This window comes from Paralichthys olivaceus, chromosome 13 (assembly GCF_024713975.1).
Source record: "Paralichthys olivaceus isolate ysfri-2021 chromosome 13, ASM2471397v2, whole genome shotgun sequence".
NCBI lineage: Eukaryota > Metazoa > Chordata > Actinopteri > Pleuronectiformes > Paralichthyidae > Paralichthys > Paralichthys olivaceus.
Genome location: NC_091105.1, coordinates 4,195,739 through 4,214,157, shown reverse-complemented (window position 1 = coordinate 4,214,157; position 18,419 = coordinate 4,195,739). Strand labels below are relative to the sequence as shown.

General features: G+C 42.5%; 1 long non-coding RNA gene across 1 annotated transcript in view; it reads left to right on the top strand.

Moving 5' to 3' along the window:
• Positions 1-16,110, top strand: part of LOC138413589 (uncharacterized) — a 49,460-nt gene extending 33,350 nt beyond the window's left edge. Inside the window, exon 3 of the long non-coding RNA XR_011245964.1 lies at positions 15,847-16,110. This is a non-coding gene — a long non-coding RNA (uncharacterized lncRNA). The remainder of the gene's footprint in view (positions 1-15,846) is intronic.
• The last annotated feature ends 2,309 nt before the right edge of the window (positions 16,111-18,419 follow it).

Sequence of the window (18,419 nt, the reverse complement as noted above, 5' to 3'; positions counted from 1 at the left end):
CTTTCATGTAGCTCACATCTACTTCTTGACCCAGATGTGTTCTCAAAGGATGTGGCCCTTGAATTAGGATAAGATTCACCACATCTGATTATATATTATATCAACGGCATATTCCATTTGGATGATCTGAACATTGGTCTTAATCTAAATTAAGAATTTTCTGATTAAAACGTGGGAAAATTCTGGTAATATTTGGGTTGAGGTCAGTTTCAGTCCCTGTAGATGGGTTATCTACTTAACTTTTACGCTGCCTGTGCTGGTAATCAGGAAAAATATCGGGCTTGGTCGAAGTCACACAGAAAATTGCTGCCCGAGCTGCACTCCAGTGTGAAACTCCTCCGTAGGATAAATCATTAATCTGGGCATATGTGCAGGAAGGTTTTCATGAAGGTTTTTTCCCCTTAATCAGAGTACACACAGCTGCATGTCAACAGAAATATTAGTGTATTTATTTAATAATCATAATATAATAAGATCAGTTTAATAAGAAGAGTTTTGAGTTTTCACATGCAGTGCTGGAGGTCATCTTCTCAGAGCAAAGCGGTTTCTCTTTGCTTCCAGACCTGTTGTTAAACTGGACCTCAAACCGAGCACGCCTCGCTGAAATTGAATTCATTGTGTAACTGCTGCTAAGCCAGAGAGCGAGTGTATGTTCCCAAATGTTGGAGTTTTACTTTAATAACATGCTACGTTAGGCACTTTGCAGGTGTGAAACGCTTCACCTCGGTAGATATTTCCTCGCTGCGAGCTTCTGCTGTAATGAGATTTGTTGCAATGGGAAACAAATATTGGAGACACAGGAGGGATGAGAGCGCTGCAGTGTCTCTGTGTGTAAAACATGAGAGGGAGTATGAGTCATGCTTCCCACTGGCTGCTTCTCCATATCTTTAAGTATGTGGCTGTAAGTGTTATTGTATCTGTGTGTCTGTTTTCTTTGTCTCTGTAGTCATGCAGGCTCTTCTTTCCTTGTTCATTTCAATAGTTTCAGACCTTCAAACACTCTGTACCTATAGATAAACAAACAGGCAATGGTGTTACTATGACAGCACAGGGTAATATAATCAGGTGTTCTAGTTTATATAAAACTAGAACACCTCTGCTGCTCTGAGGAACCTTTCACACCTGATATTTAGGTTCAGACTGAACTGAAAAGTCTGAAAAGTCTGCACTTTAAATGTTGCACGGTGAAAGCGATACCACAAGCACAAAGCAGCATAATTTCTAAGTACTACAGTAAAAGACATAATTAGCACTCTTTTGCGTTTGACCATTGTTTACTCACATATTCTCCTGTGGTTACGGCGGCTTTCAGACGCGTTGTCGATCCATTCAAAGAAATAAAATCTTCTCTTCAGAGCTCATTCAGGGGGCAGAAACTGCTCATCTGTTTACTGCCTTTAGTGCTTCAGAAACTTGCTATTAACATCGCGGATATCTTTACGGTCTGCAATTGAAGACCAGGAGAACTGCTCTATAATTACAGTCATTACACCCAGAAATGCCTGCAAGACCAAAATGAGCCATAAAGCTGCTGAGGAGCTCGACGTGTGAAACTTTATCAGTTCATTCAGGAGAGGGCTGCGGTGCAGGAGGAACGTTTCCAACGTGTCAACAAAACCTCTCATTCACCACAGCCACAACTCTCCTCTTATACCTCACATACTCATGACCACCCAATCCTGCGCAGCACAGTCGGCCCTGAGATGCGATTACCATAAACCTTCCGCCGTTCACATCCATCGCACAAAGAAAGAGGCCCCTGCAGTGAGCGCGCACACAGGCTGCATTTTGCATCCTGCACTATTGTTTTCCTGGATGCTGGGTGGTGAGATAAACCCAGTATAGAGGTGGTGGGTGGTTGTCGTCGGTGATGAGGGCAGCATTGGTGTTGTGGGGATGCGCGTTCTTCCTGCCATCGGTGCCAAGTGCTCACGGTGTGCCAGAGACAGCCACGTGCCACCACCACCACCCCCCACCATCCTTTGCCAGCTTGACACAACCATCTGCGTGCTCTCTTGGCAGGCGCTCCTTCCAGTCAATTTACATTCTTGCACGTTCCCCATTCCTTCTCCTTCTGCAGTCCTCAGGGGAACATGTAAAGGTGTTGGAGTCCAAGAAGTCCCTTGAGGATACGTGCAAATGAGCTCAGCAATTTGTAATTCCCAAACTCTACCTCCAGAACTCTGTATTGTATTAACATTTATTAAAGCAAATCAAAAGGCCCTGAGAGGAGGAACTGTGAGAAGTATGTTGTGAGATATTTTCTTAATGTTGGACCAATTGGATTTTTCTGAGGTATGCGGCTCTATCTCCCTTCATCCTGAGGTCGACATGACCCGGAGCCAAAGTTGGCCACTTTCTGTTTCTTTTTTTCCCTTCTTCTTGAAGTGTGATTACATTTTCTGTGAGAACCACAGATTGACTCATTCCATTCTGGCTGGAGAGAAAACGTATCTGTGTAGGAATGGGCCTTTTGTTCATTTCATTGTTTCTTTCATCCCGGTAGAAATTGAGGTACAGTCAGACAATCTTGGCCACTGTAGGAACGAAGTGCAACATAAGAGAACAATTCACAGAGAAAAACAACAGATGGCGAGGCGTGCGAAGCAGGTGGGAGGACGCGGCATATTGTTTTTGTGTAAGATGAAATTTAGAAGTAATAAAGGAAATATAATCCGCGCTGATCCTTGATCACGCGCCATCTCTTAACTTTCTCAATGTGCCTCCTCTCCTGCCGTGCCTCATTGTCTTCCACATCCCAATTAACGCCGTTTCAAATTGTTCAAGTGATTTTTATTGCCAGTCAGATAGACGCCGTGCCCCGGAGGTCCCTGTTTAATATTTTATCCACAGCTGTGTGGATATCATCATAAGAGATTTCCCCGTGCCCCTCATTTCATTTTGAGCTTCCATTTAAACGCTCCGGAATAGAGGTATCAAAACCCGCTCTTAAAAAAAATGATGATGACATTTACATAACTAATTGATGCTGTGGTACGGTCCCGCCTTCTTCTTTCTGAGAACACACAAGTGATGAGGAGCGTTTATCTGAGCTGGTGTAGTAATCACAATCATACGCAGTTAGAACAATGGTGTCAGCCTGAGGGGAGCCACAGTTTTACAGGGTTAGGGTTTATATGTTTCACTATTTGATTATAATCCATGTGAATTGTGTTTTTGAATTATTATTTTTATTTTTATTAGAATTTATTATAAAAAAGGAATTCAGGTCGATGTAGATTCCGAAGCCGAAGGGGAAATACCTGAAATCTGGTTTCACTGGTTGTTTCTACAACTCTACCTATCACATGATTTATAACGTCAGTAAACATTCTCCTCAGGATTGTATGTCTCAATCTCTAGTTTCTTCAACACAGCTGATCAGATAGACCACAAAGCATCGCATGCATTTGGGCGTCAACAACGATTGATAGCTGATAGTGTCCAATGGGTGCAGGTCGCTGGTGCGGGTGGGCGTGCAGTGTCTTTGAGCTCTCAGTCAGGCTCCACCCACTGCTCCTCCAAATGTGGTTACTTCTGGTTTTCAAAATACAAAGATGGCGCCGGACAAAATGACAAAGTGAGTCTTCAAAACAGCCGAAACCAAAATGGGATGTCATGCTGGGAAGTCCGCCATGTTTGACTTTGCCTTCTATTCGTGGATTAGAGCCCTGTCTTGAAGACTTCATCGTTCCATTATGCAATCACAGTTTTGGCGCCCCCTACGGGCAACAGGAAGTAAACCTCATGTGGTTCCTCAATCTTGATTTTCCCTTATCTGCTCCACATGTGATGCACAGCGGCAAGGTGCGTATTACCTAGTTCCACATGCTGGACACAGGAAGTGATACAAAATGTGCAATGCATCATGTCCACCGCCGTGCACACTCGCAAGAAATGACTTCTTGTTCGTTCACGCGACGTCTGATGGTTGCGACAGGTGCACAGCTGCATGAGCCAGATGTTCGTGTTCACTCACCACCAGGAAACTATAGGATTTAACATTCAGCTGAATATCGGTTAGTTTTGCTGTATCGTTTATTTCACCATAATTACCTTGAGTCATGTTTCCTTTGCGATGCATCTTTCCTCACCGCTCCTCATCATACCCCCAACAACAGGATTCTGAATTCGAACTAAAGTAGGAGGGTCAACCTGGGTCATCCCTCTCCTGTGGCGTCTCTAACCAGATGTGATTTGTCCCTATTATTCCAGCGGCTCTCATCCTTACATGAGCACACAAAGAAGAGTGTTAGTTTGAAGAAAATCTGCGGTGGAAGAAAAGTTGAGTCACTAAGTGCTGTAAAGTTGTGGAAGGAAGAAACTGTTCTTCTTGCTGAAAGCTTTTGTACTTTACCTGGTGGCTTCCACTTAAAGGTGTTGTTGCCACCCGTCACGGATGGGATGGAAGAAAGGCAGCAGCTTCCTGTGAGGCTGCAGGTTTGTTATTGACTTCTGATGAAGAATAAACCTGCATTTCATGTGTGAACTGTCCAAAGAGGAATATGGTTTTTCAGTTTCTTGCTTGTTGTCGTGTAAAATGTTGGTGGACGAAACCAAAGTTTACACAAAAGAAATTTGAGCAGAGGGAAATCTCTCAGCACATCAGCACCTGCGTCGACCCTTATCACAAAAAAGTTCTTCAAACTTGTCGTCTTTCCAACATCTGCCTCATCCTGTGTGCCGCTTTTTCATCCTGTGATATTTTCTCTTTATTGTTTTTCAGTTTTGGATCTGTCACACGTTAGAAATGTCACCACACACTTGCTGTGAATTTTCTGGACATTCTCCTGCTTTATTCTCACGTGGGCTCACTCTGACATTTTTCCCGGCAGGAAACATCTCAGACATTTGCAGTTCTCACGTGCAGCCCATCTGAGGAAGTTCTTGAAAATGTCTTGAATATCTTGAAGTCAGTGCAGGTCAGAAAGCAGCTGTTACTTGCCTTAACATATTTTACCCAGAGTTTGCATATCAGATGAAAAAAACGGATTATTAATCAAAGAAAAAGAAACGCTCACCTAGAGCAGAAGTCTTTAGTTCTACCGTCTCCTCGATGTTTGACGGGATATAAACCTGAGAACTTTTTATTCTTCCACCCTGAAAAAGCCAAAAGCCGCTCTCAGGTTGTTGTTGAGTTTTTTGTCTCTTAATTAGAGAAGGCGATGTTGGCGATAAAGCGTTAATGACTCTTATTCACAGAAAGGATCCTTCCAGGCCTGAACATACTGTAATAATTCTCTGATTCGCTGGTGACTCATCGCTCAGCGGGCAGGCACAGCGTCGTTTTATATCTAGAAAGTTCTTTCACATCACAGAGTGTTCAGGATGGCAAAGAGCATGTGTTCTCTTTCGTTCTGTCTATGAATATATAACACTGTGAGCTCACACGCGTTCTTCCCATCTTTACCTCCTCCAGCCCGACCTGGACGTCTCCCACCATTTAGACTTGTAACGTTATTGATCCACATGTAAACAGAATTTTCCCACGATGCAGCTTCAACTTAACTCGTACGTCAATATGCCGATGCTCTCCTCCCAGAATCCTCCAGTCCACACTCACAAATTGATATCCAGCATGGAGAAAATCAACGCCTATTAAAGTAAACACACACACACCCAGGTACACACACTTACACACACACACACAAATGTACAGTACATGTTAACAAACTTAGGTATAATTGATCCGAGTTTCACTTCTCAGCTGTTTGATCTGTTTACGTTTAGTTTGTAGAAAAAGAGAAACAACGACAGACTCAAGAAACTTCATCAAACCTCTGCTGCGTCGCGTTCGGCCCCATGTTTTCTACTCAAGACTTTGTTTTCACACAAAGTTTCACAGAACTGTGACGTGCACTCAGGCTGTGAACTGTGAGACCTTCACTGTACGACCGCAGCCCAACGACTCAGAGGCCACTGGAGTTTTTTCAGTTTGGTGCTTTTTTCACACTGAAAATGTGGATTATATTCATTATATGCATTATTCACATTCTAATATTGTAGTGCTATTACAAACAGCCACACACACCCATACATCCATACATCAACATACCCCCCCCTCCACACACACACACACACACACACACACACACACACACACACACACACACACACACACACACACTCTCTCTCTCTCGCCCTGCAGTGATGAAATATGCGCATACTGTTTACAGCCTCATAAATTGAGGATGCAGACTCAGACATAAAAGATTACATAAAGCAATTCCTTGTGGTTATTTTTCTCAGTTCATTCTCTACACATGGAAATGAGTTGCAGAATTTTCCCTCCCCAAGCCTCTTGGCGTCCCCCTGGTGTGACTGCGTGAACCTCCGACTCGCCCGCCACGCCACGCCACAGCAGAAATGGTTACAAACAGGAAAACCATGCGAGGAGCCGCGGGGCAGGAAGAGACTGTTTTCCTCGTCCATGTAAAAGAAAGTTGCGGTGCAGTAGCTTTGTACCCGGAGGCCTCGGAAGCTCCCCACCAAAGTGTCTGACCACAATCTATTATTAAGCACCAGAATAAAGCTGAGGGGAGATGTGGACATGTGCACGACTGTTAGGTCAACATGTTTCTTCTCTGTGGCTTTGCAAGTGTTGAGGATATAAAAGCAGCATGGAGGGACTTTTTTTTCTTAATATCTGTGGTGTGGAGTTTTTGTTTGTTGCAAGAAAATAACAACTTTTCTGATCTTCTGGCTCAAAGAACAAGAGCACGTCCTTCATGAACCTCAGAGGCTCCACCAGCTCAACGCAAGTGGTTGTGGTTTTTATTCTTTTGTCTTTGAACTTAAACCAAAGTGAAGCAAAACATCCCAGCTGTTACACAAAAGAGGATCTGTTGAAATACAAAGTTTTCCCTGTGCTTCCTTCAAACAAGAATATAAGAGTAAGCAACCTGTACAATAATGAGATGTTTTATGAATTAAAAAAACTAACAAGACGCTCGGCAGTTCATCTGTGTGTGCGTGAGCGCTGGCAGAGAGTGCAGCAGAAATAAATAAAGTAAATAAATTAAATAAAAGTGTCGACAGAGAGCCTCCAGCAACAGACTGAGCTGCTCCAGATTTACATTCAGCCTGAACGCCAGCTTCTTCAGTATGATCTACATTTGTGGCAAAGTAACGACAAGATCTTCCTGTAGTTTGAGTGAAATGATGGAGAAACAGGGATGAAACGTTCGGATGCAAGATGGAATATGTGGAAGCGTGCGGGGTCTGTTGTTGGGTTGATTGTATGAGCTCTGCATGAGAAGACGGAGCTGTTTTACTGATCACTGGAGATAGAGCTGCCGTCATAAATTCCAATTTCGGTGGCTTTCGCTGTGTGCAAATTCACTTCATGTCTGCTGTGATTGATTTTTATGTTCATTGCGTGCCTGGGGAAAAGTAGAATAAACAAAAAAAAAAAAAAAACAACGATTGCTGGAGCCAAAAACAATGACATCAGTAACAGATAGACGAAACAGTGCATGCAGCTTCCAGCATTCTGCACAAACATCTGGCCAACACCTGCAACTGCCTCGCTGCTCTACTGTACTGTAAAAAACGTCTTCATCTCGGGTTACGAGGGGTCAAAAGCAGATTTGGAGCTCGGTTCACTGCCGTGCCCTGCGTGGTGACTCGCCAGGAAACATGAATCCACATTTTGATCTTTTATGGCTGCGTGCACCGCTCTAGTTTACTGTGAGGTAAAAGATCCATGTTTGGTTATTTCATTTCAGATTATTTCTCGTAGGAACGCTGCCAATATTCCTTTATAGGACAGACGGCACGCGGCTCCTTTATGGGCATATTTTTCCAGTTACATATTAGTTTTGGCTCTTTTTACTGCCGGGCTTAATGTCTCCATATCAGCTGCATAGTTAAAAAGGTGGAGGTGCAAAGACTCGTCTGTAACCTTTACGCCTCCCTTGTTGACATAACCGAATCGATAAGTTAATACAAAATACTGGAAATATAAGGGCAAGAAGTCACACTCCAGCTGCTGGTGACCTTTTAAAAGAAATCCAGGAGCACTGCCTGTGCTGCTTCACAATGCTCGACAGGACGGACGAGGCTTTGCTGAAATGCCGCACACACGAGAAGAAGTGAGAATCAAACAGGAGCACGTGGAAGCCGGACGTGTTGCATCACAGCGCGCGTGGCTTCTTAAAAACACCCCCTTTGCTAAATGGACGTGTTTGTGTGCAGGGGGTCCTGTCAGGGGCTCCGCTGTCATTAATATTTGATGGTGCTGGATGGAGGTAACCTTTAAGACGTCCCACTGCTGCACACTCCCAGGTGACCTTTTCTTTTTTAGCTGGACTCCCTCCTTGAGCAACCCACTTGTCCTGGTGCAGCCTGGACAAGGTATGCATGATAAGAATCCCATATTTTCTTTGTTTCCACCTGAATATTTTGCAGGAATGATCCAGAGCGAGGAGGCAGGATGTGCTTTTATCTTCCTCAGCTCATGTGTTTTACTTGTTGTGACAAGTAGAAAACAAACAACTTTTATAACAGAGCTGCAAAATATGTATCTGAGTTTATGCATAATTAAATCAAACTTCAAAGTTATGTTTGAGGTGATATAATGAAGCTACAGAAGTTCATGAAATTACAATGAGGATTAAATGACATATATGGAATATCATTACCATTTGTTTCCCAAATAACACCAAAGGATTCTGGGTTGATCACAGATCTTCCACTGGTTTTGACTTATTTCATCACAATGTGAAAAATGTTCTATCTTCATGCTTTTTCTTGCTCTTTCATCGTGTAGTGGTTGTTGCACTCGTGTTTCACGGCTGATCAAACGGCCTCTGCAGAAGTTGAGCTCTTCTGCTCGTGATTTCTAACTACATCAGATTTGAGAATCAGCTGCGGAACACTTTTCCTTGCATGCAGGAATGTTCTTGAATGCATTGTCAAGGAAAGACTGCGGCTTAGTGTTACTTTCTCTGACCTTTATGTGGCTTTAATATATTAATGTAAAAACCTCTATCTTTTCACATAATGCATCTTATAGTATTAACCTGTTTGAACCTTAGAAGTTTGACTTGGTTGCTTATTTTTATTCCACTTGTTTGCAGTGAAAGCAAAATGTTTTTTTTTACTATAACTCCATCCTTTATAAAAAGTGTATTTTGAAATCTTCAATATTAGAGATCTTTTTTTTTTTGTTAAGCGTATTTTTCTCATGTAAAAGTCTCACTTCAACAACACCGCGCTTTCTGCATCAGCACAGTCCCCGTTTGATTTCCCCGGAGACGCTGAGCGACTTACCAACTGATGTGAACACAATTACAGCGAGATTAATATCAAGAAAACAAAGACGTGATCACGGTGCTCAGCCGAGATGTTACACGCGACACTTTAAAGACACACACTCTTTCTGTAATGTTGATCCTCAGTACGACGGTGTACTTCAGTGCTACATCAACATTTAGCAGGATGAGATTTAATGAAACGTATAATTTCAAGCTCAATCAAGACGACTAATGAATGAAATGAGAGAAAAGAGCAGCACTGGGATGTCAGCAGCTGGACACCACAGGATGAACTGGTTCTTCTCATCACCTCACAGATTACCTGTTGATTTCTGCTGAAGTGACTTTCAGACGGCACTCGAGCGTCTCAGCCTTCTTCTCTTGTGATGAAAGAATCGATTACATGTTGCAGTGTGAATTGAGACGATGCTCTGACGGCTCATGTGCTTACGAGTCATCTTGCACATGTGTTGTCGACAATGGTGCAGAGGTTTCTGCTCCAACTGTAGGATTGTGTAGAAAAACTTTTTCAGTTGTTAAACCAAATGCTTTCTACACGTGTGCACGCTGGAATTTCTCTTCTTCTTTATGAAAGTTGATCTACGAATGCAAACAGTGGAATTATGTTGTGAATCTCACTTAAAAGTGCAGCAGGGAACATTTACAAAAATAACCTTATATTTTAAGGCAGTGTGACCATAGCCTTTCTCTTTCTCTCTCTCCTCTATTTTGTAGAAGCAGCAGCTACATTTCATCAATTTAGTAGAATTAGTTCAATTCTTTGTTACTAGTAAATACAGTTCAAGCACTGATACAAACTACATTACGGTACTTCCATCACAGTCCAACACATTCATCACCAAAGACGTTTCAGTCTCTGTTTTGAAAAAGATTCAGTTCCGCTTTCGTGTCAGAGGTTTTGAAACAAGAATATCAGTCTTCGCACAGGTCGCTGGATGATGCTCTTTACGGTTCAGAGGAAGAACGGGTATAAAAGAGCTCAGAGAGCTGCTGGATAATGATTTTATTTCATTCTCGGTGCCGTCTCCAGCAATTCTGTGGCAGATTGTTTGGGGAGCAGATGTGTTTGTGCCATTGATCTTGGCCATCAGATAAGGAAGCCTAGCGACAGGCTGTTAACCTCAAATGGTTGGAGCATTAATCCATTTCAAAACATCCCGCTGCTTTTCCCCTCACTCTGCTCCATTTCTCCTGGACAGCCACACCGAGGGGGGGCAGTTCCAAACTGTATGCCTCATAACTTCTTTTTTATTTTCCTATGAATGCGACGTGACGGCGGTTTCATGAAACACAATTAAAACTCCTGACGAACTTTGAGACATGGATTATCAGTCAGAGAGAAGCAGCGGGATTGTTTCTCTACAATCCAGAAAATTAGATTTGTCACAGGCTACAAGGTTTTTATCTGGCTGCAGCTTTGTACTGGTCGCAGATTTAATAGAGAGAATTATTTAGGCCTACAGCGATTTACAGGCTTTCTGAGTTAACAGGTCATCCTGTCTCAAATGTTTACGACTGTAATGAGAAGCAGTCGCTCTGAAAACCGTTTAGCTCGAAGCGTGCCTGAAGAAATATACAGGATTGGCCACTAATAGATTTGTTATAGGAAGTTTCATTGAGGCAAATTTTTTATCATTAATGAGTGTGTTTTAAAAAGAGCTGAAGGTTAATGGAAATTGCCTGAAGGCAAAACACCAGATCACTTAACATCAAGGGAAGCTTACTAATGAATTCAGTGACTGATCGCTGCTTTGAGATTATTCTATGTCATTATAGGTATGTGCCACATTCCAGTGCACAGAATCTCATGGAACTATTTCCAATTAAACATAAAGTCAATGGAAAGTCAATGGAATGGCCGTCCGGACGAGGTCTGATGGATTTGATCAAAAGCTTCAACAGATGGACACTTTGAAAATGATAGAATCTGTGTTTTAGTCCAAATATTCAAATCAGTGCAGCTCACTGAATAAAATATTTGAGATTTATTGCCATGAAATTGGGTAAAACCACTCATGTCTCCCCCAAAATATTATCATACATTCAATTATACATTCCCATCAGCATTAGCTCTCAGCCTGCCTGTGTTTATTTCAAATAAGCTAATGTGACCATGCTAATACACCAAACACAAATGTTGAATGCGGAAAAGTATGAACCCATGTCAGGTTTGTTTTGTTGTATTTAGAAAGGCATGTAATGTTAGCATGTTAAAACAGCATGCTTACATTTGCATTTAGCTAGGCATGCCAAGTTAGCATTTCACAGCATGCTAACATGTTTCTACACCTGCGTAGAGCTGCTATCCTGATACTCTTTGTTTCCATTGATATTTAACTTATGTTTATATTCATACCTTTTATGTTGCTGGTAATAAAACACAGAAATCATTCAGCGTGTCGTACTACTGCAAGAAAAAACATGATGTCCTCTGCTTTTCATTGAAATACATGTATTATTGTGTGAATCCATTCATGTTGTCCTTTCAGTATAAAACACTGCAGACCTGTCTCCTTCAAAGTCAGTGTATGTTGTTTTAAAGACTGTTTGTGACTCATTCTTCTCTGTGGTTTGCATGTTGCAGCTCCGACAGCTGTGCAGTAATTATCATACTCTCGTTGTTCTTTCAACAGCGTTCTTGGGTTAAAGTGAGCCAGCGTCAGTCAGCAGGTTTACCTGTAAACATTTAGAGACTCCTGTCCTCGAGGCCTGGAAGGACATCAAACATGCTCCTCAGTTTCACCAGGCAACACGTTTGTTGATGAAGCTGGACATTCAAGCTGTTGTCTGAGGAGAAAATAAAGCTTTTACTGTACGATTCCTCGAGCAGGAAATCTCCCCTGCATGGTAGCTATGCATATTTGAGTGAAGTCTTGTTTACCTTCCACTGAAGCCATTTTTTCTGTGTGCTGTGGACAAGCCAGCCTATTTGGCCATAATGATTGGGGTGTCTGAGCATAATACAGTTTGACCTGCTGCTAATGATGTCCTGACACCTGCTTAGCGTAGCTCCGCATTTGGATAGTCGGTGTCAAATTGGAAGTGACAGGACGGCACCTGTAGCTCAGTCACCACAGTGTTTACCAGGAAAATGTTAGAGGTGACTGTAAGGGGAGGAGGACTGAAATGATCTGTTGGGGCTTTGATTAGACTTCTTCAGCATCTCTTTCCTTTGCTTTCATTCTTAATTCCTGTCATCCACACATACACAGCATTGATAACCAGATGGGACATCGAGGTCCTACGGATACACGCACTCGACCAATCACGAGTCAGCTAAACATGTTGTTTGGACAATATCCCATCCACTAACATGGGGGAGGCAGGGTTTATGACCTATCCTGCACCCAGATGTCATCCATCTTTGCATGGACTTCATGTTACTCACTTGTCATCCAGGGGTAGCTCGGTCGGACTCTGTCCAGTAGCTACAGATCTTCCTAAGTTAGGGAGAGATCGGCAGCAAATGTGACCCATCAACGATTAAAGAGATTAATTCAGTCTCAGCTACAGAGAGGAAGCAGTTGTGATGGTGGAGGGATGATGAATCACTGCCTGGTGGTGTCACCCCATTGTAGACAGGAGAGAACACCCAGGACTGTTCTCTGGAGCTGCTGACTACTGCAGGATCATGACCTTGGAGAGTGTTGAGCCCTGAGAAGGATGCTAACTAGACAGTTCATTGATCAGCGAAACTGACTCTGGAACTGCAGTAAAAGGAAAAATATACATACTCTGTCGAAACAATCCATAAGAGTGAGATCAACCCATTTTGTTGCAGATCCACAGGATTTTTTAACACTTCCTTTAACATGATATTGTGTTTTTCTGTATTTTCACCATTGTCAGAGAAAAAATCTCGATGAAAATCATCAGACACATTTAAGAGCTTGATTTCTGTGAGAGTTTGAAATATATGTTATGATTTGGTGCCATACTAATACAATTTAATTGGATTGAACTTAATTGAAATTTGGTGCAGCTTGATAGAATTTAATGAGACTGTTGGCCTTGGTTGAGAAATGATCTCTAATGAGCGTCATTCTAGTTTAAAGTGATTTCAGTTTGTAGTTTGGAAGATTTACAGAAAACTAGCTGAGGTGTAAAAGTCAAAATAGCAGAAAAAGAAGCGGTGAGCTCACTAAAGTTAGATGGACGTTGTGTTTTCGTTCATCAACACCTCCAGACCAGCAGCTGAACACTGTTCTGACACGGTGGGTCCATCAGTGGAGGCGATAGCACCTTTTAAACTTTGTCTATTTTTGGCAGCCAGCTCCGTAGAATGGATTCCATTTTTTCTCGCTGTCTTTATCACCTCTGTCCAGACATCTCGAAGAGTTAAGAGGGCAAAGAAAAGACTCCATATTTTTTCTTCTTCTCATTAGGGCCTAACAAAGAGCTATTTGTGTCCGGTTTTTGTCTCCTGAATCGGTCTCCAGGCCAGGCAGCAGGATTCATGATGGAGCTGGTGCTATACAGGCAGAAATCTTTTCCGTTGATGGTGATGTTCTGAAAAATTACCTCACCAATGTCAGAGCTCACATGTCCTGTAGTTTGGTTTCACAGTCACTGCCTTCTTAATTTCAGCAGGAATGGCCACTAATCAAGTGGTGACGGCATCGTTTCACCTAATTTCGGTGCCTAACATTCAAATAATTCTGCAAGAAGAGAAACAAATCATTTCAAGACATTGGTATTTCTCTCCTGCTTTGTTCCGAAATCAGAGACTGTGGACTTTTCCAGGCGGCGAAGGTTGGGAGGCTCTCTCTCTGACATTTTAGAAACAGTCCTTCTTGTGAGAAACTGTGGATCTCCAATTCAGTCTTAAAGCAGCTTGAAAGATTAAACTCAGCAGAAGTAGATGGAGTTATTCTATCAGCTTCAGCACAAAAAAAGAATTGTTTAAGTTTGTTTTTCTTCTCAAATTTAAGGTGCAGGTGTGGAAAAGTGGAGACGATTTAAAGAGCAAAGGCAGCTCTGTGCAGTGTAATAAAAAATGGGCTGACACTGTGAAAAGTACATATTAGTTTTCTTTCTGACATTTTACTCACCCTGTGCAGCACCTTTAATGGAGTCACGCTCCCTGGTGGGACCGATGTCCGTCTGTCAGCTTCTGTCTGATGGTTTTTTTAAGCCCCCTTGTGGCCACAAATCAATTAATGCAGCTTTGAGTAAACAAATGATTTCAAACCTTTCAGACCACTTAAGACATAAGTGCCGGGAAATGTCTTTGTTTCAATGAGGTGCTAAGATAAGAAATGATCTTGTCTTTTATTTTCTTGTGCCATTATCTTAATTAAGTAATCATTCAGATTATATAAATATCAGAACCTCACAAGTGTAAAAACACATCAGCTTTGTTCATACAGTTTTAATATTCATGTTCAAATTCACCATAATAAAGCTATGTTTGTAATTCCAGAATTCACTTGTTCAGGTTCTTTGTCGTGCTCCACTGAACTTTGAATAAACAGGTGAACAGCTCTTTGTGCAGCAGCAGGTCTGTATTTGTTCACTTTTACAGTTTCATAGAGAAAAGCTGCAAACAGCAAACAGCCCATTCTAAACAGGCAGGAACACAGAACTGAAAGATCAGGGTGTCACTGTCACTGAGCGGCGACACATTGCGTTGAAGTTTCCTTTATTTGTGTTTATTCTGTCTTTATGTGACCATTGGCCTTGTGAAATAAATCTTTCAGACGTTCCATTGATTGATAGCCGAGCATCCTGTTGACATGCGATTTAGTGCGAGCAACACATCAGATACGAGCCGTTTGCTGTCAATACTGCAGATGAATGCACAGAGATAACCGGTGTGTGACTCCTGAGTCTCAGTGTTTCTGTGCGCGTGTGTTACGAGGTCACTCTCTTTTCCATTACAGCTCAGGGAGTGGATGGTGCCCATCCATCAGTTCAAAGAGCAGAATAACCAAGAGTGACATTCAATTACGCTATGCTAATTTGTGTTCTTTATTTATTTATTTGGGCTTCACCATTCATTTACTTAATTAACAATTTTGGACGTGAGCTATCAAGAGCAGATTGCAATATACTTTCCAATAACAGGCCATGATGAAATGTATTATTAGCACTAAAGTTAATGGAACAAGTGAAGTGAGTCACCGCGTCACCTCTGGATGGATGGGAAATTAAGGATAATACAGGAAACACAAAGAAAGCAGAAGAGTCAGAAAATGGCTCCTGTAAACTGTTGTTTAAAGATTTGTGTGAGACGTGCACAATGATCTACACATGCATCATATCGTCCTGATGCATAATAACAGGTATATTGTCCACCTCTCAGTGGAGGGCCTGAGGAAAACCTTTCTCCCTTGTTGTTGTTGCAAATTGGACCTTGTTCTCGATTAAAATGTAATTAGAGCGCTAAAAGAGAGAGCTGGATGTTATGACAGTCTCGACTCAACTCAAGACGCTCGGAGGTAATTAAAAATATTTCGCTGAACCACGCAGGGTCTGGCATCCACCTGGAAAATCTCATCTGTGGTTTGATTGGTTATTTTGTTATGCGCATCTTTTTTTAATTCTATTTTTTTTTACAATCATTTAGATCATCATCTAAAAGGAGATATTTCTATGGTTTGGAATGATGAAGGATCCATCTCAATCCATCGAGCAGCATATGAAGATGGCTTCATTCAGCCGTTTACAAAGGTTTTCATTAAAGCAGCTTTCAGTCGAGTACTGAACTCCAGGGAACCTCCGGACTGCCTCTTTTAATGTTAAAAAATAAAATAAATAAACAATCCATATATCTTCTCGATGAAATAGCGATCACACGCGTAGATGAAGACGTCGAGAGTCTTTGTTGATAAGAGCTGACGCTGGTGTCGATGTGCTGTAAACAAAAATAAGTGATTTCTGCATTAGTATTAATACGTTACTCGCTGCACCAAGCCGCACCTGAGCGAAGAATCTCCTGCTGCGTTCTTCAGATGTTCAAGCCTGAAAACAACGTGAGGCCTCGTCTACTCTACTGCAGATATTCCCCTGAGAAAAAAAAAATCTCCATTCATGCAATCTTTCGTTGATCTAAATTGGGAGGCGCTCAGTACGATGGCGGACAGAGAAGCACTTTTGTCAACAACAAAGATGGCTGCAGCTGATGTGGAGAATTCTGCGGAATTGAGATTTTATTAAAGAAACTTCTCTAAAAGAAGGAGAAACAATTGTTGTCTGTTTATTCCTCCGTCGCTCTGCACTGTCGCACGTCTGTTCTGCAACCGTTGATAACATCCCCCTGAAAATCCAAACTCATACCTCGCTTTACCAAAGTCGCTCCTCTCATTAATCTAATGCTCTGTTTAAATATTTGCCCTGACAAAAGGTACATTTCACTATCATTGACTCTGTCACCTTGTCCCCACGCCGCAGCCGTACAGTATGAATAATGAAAGCGGGGATGTCCGTGTCTTGCCGGCTCCTCGGCAGCGACCAGGAGTGGCTCCATTAAAGAATGAAAAGTCTGCTCTCCTTTGTTGCTCCCAGATCTCCCCATTATTAAAGAATCCCATTAAAAGAGAGAAGGTCACTTTTCCTTTCAGTGTGATGACACATGGAAAGAGACCCCTGTCAGGTCAGAGATGGGGACGCTGATGAGGCCGGTGAGGGGGTTCGGGCCTGAGAGGGAAGCAGTTATTGATTGACTGAACCAGCACTGCGTCTGCTGCACTCTGTCAATCACCTGCAGACCTTTTTCTTTGTTGCTCCCTTTTCTCCGGGCCACCGGTGATCACCCATTTTCAGAACACTCCGCAGAGTCTGTGCCCTCATTTAACTTCATTACTGCGGGGCTGACAGGCTGGCGGCGAGGGGGACGAGCGGCATCCTTTTGACCCTGCATGGTCGCCATCTCCTGGAGACACCTTTCCTGCCGCCATCCATCCTCAGCTCCCCCCTTGCTCTGTCCTGTCTGTCTTCCTCTCCCTGGTTATTCTATCGCTGTCTTTGCTTTACGCCCTTCACGGCATTGATTGGACAGTCTGACAGACCGCTGTGGCGGGCCAGCGTCAGCGCCTCGACCCGTCCCCTCTTCCCTTAACTCGACACCTTGCCTGTTTTCGTCAAGGTCGCCCGCTGCCTGTTGGCGGTGCGTCGGCAGCGGTGCATTCATTGAGAGAGAGAATGTCTGGCTGCGAATGGGAGGCTTTCACCTGCCACTGCTTGTTTCCTTACTGAGATTTCTTGCACCCACCAAGGTGACGGCAGGGGATTGATTTAGCGCCACATGGCCGTTAGCAAGAAAAAACAACTGATGAATGTGCCATGCCACCAAAGTAATATGACAGAGTGTGATTCATGGATTTTTTCAATATCTTTACACTCACCCTGATAATGAGTTAACCTTTACAACAACATAAAAAAAAACCTTAATACCAACGATATCCTGTCAGGCTCAATATTGGTAATGTGGCGCAGCGATGCTAGATTTTGAGAATTTACAGAATCTAGAGGTAATTTTTTTTTGTGCTTGTTCAGTACACAGAACTCAGGATGTCTGTGGTGTTGCTACCTTTAATCAGGATGTGTGTCGGGAAACAGAGGCGCTCTGTGTTGTGTTGTTCTGTGTAGAAGCTGCAGCGTCTCTGGAGGTTCTGCTTTGCTGTCACACGTTTACCACCCAACTTCAAACCAAAGTGTCTTGCACCCTTGGTTGTATCCGGCAGAGGGAAAGTAACACCTGAGGTGATGTGCGTCTCCCATATACTCAGGGCGACGCATAGTGTAAGACAGTGTGGCTCTGTGATGATGAATTACCACACACACACACACACACACACACACAGGGAACCTGTTTTATTTGTGACTTATTAATATAACAGCTTATGATAAAGATCTGCATGTATCATATAGAAAACAACACCTCCGTCTCCTCAGAGGAATCCAGGATATGACTCAGTTCATTTCTGATGTCACTTATATGAATGTGAAAATCAACTAAAAGATGTGGCTCAAAATTATAATTACATTCTGGCCCAATTTCACACTCATTATTTTATGTCACAGTAGAAATAAATTATTTCGTCATCCTCTGTTAATCTCTTTAAAATTGGATTCTCAGAATAGTCCTTTATCACTGCTGTTAAATTCAAATATTCATATATATTTAATGTTTATTCATGA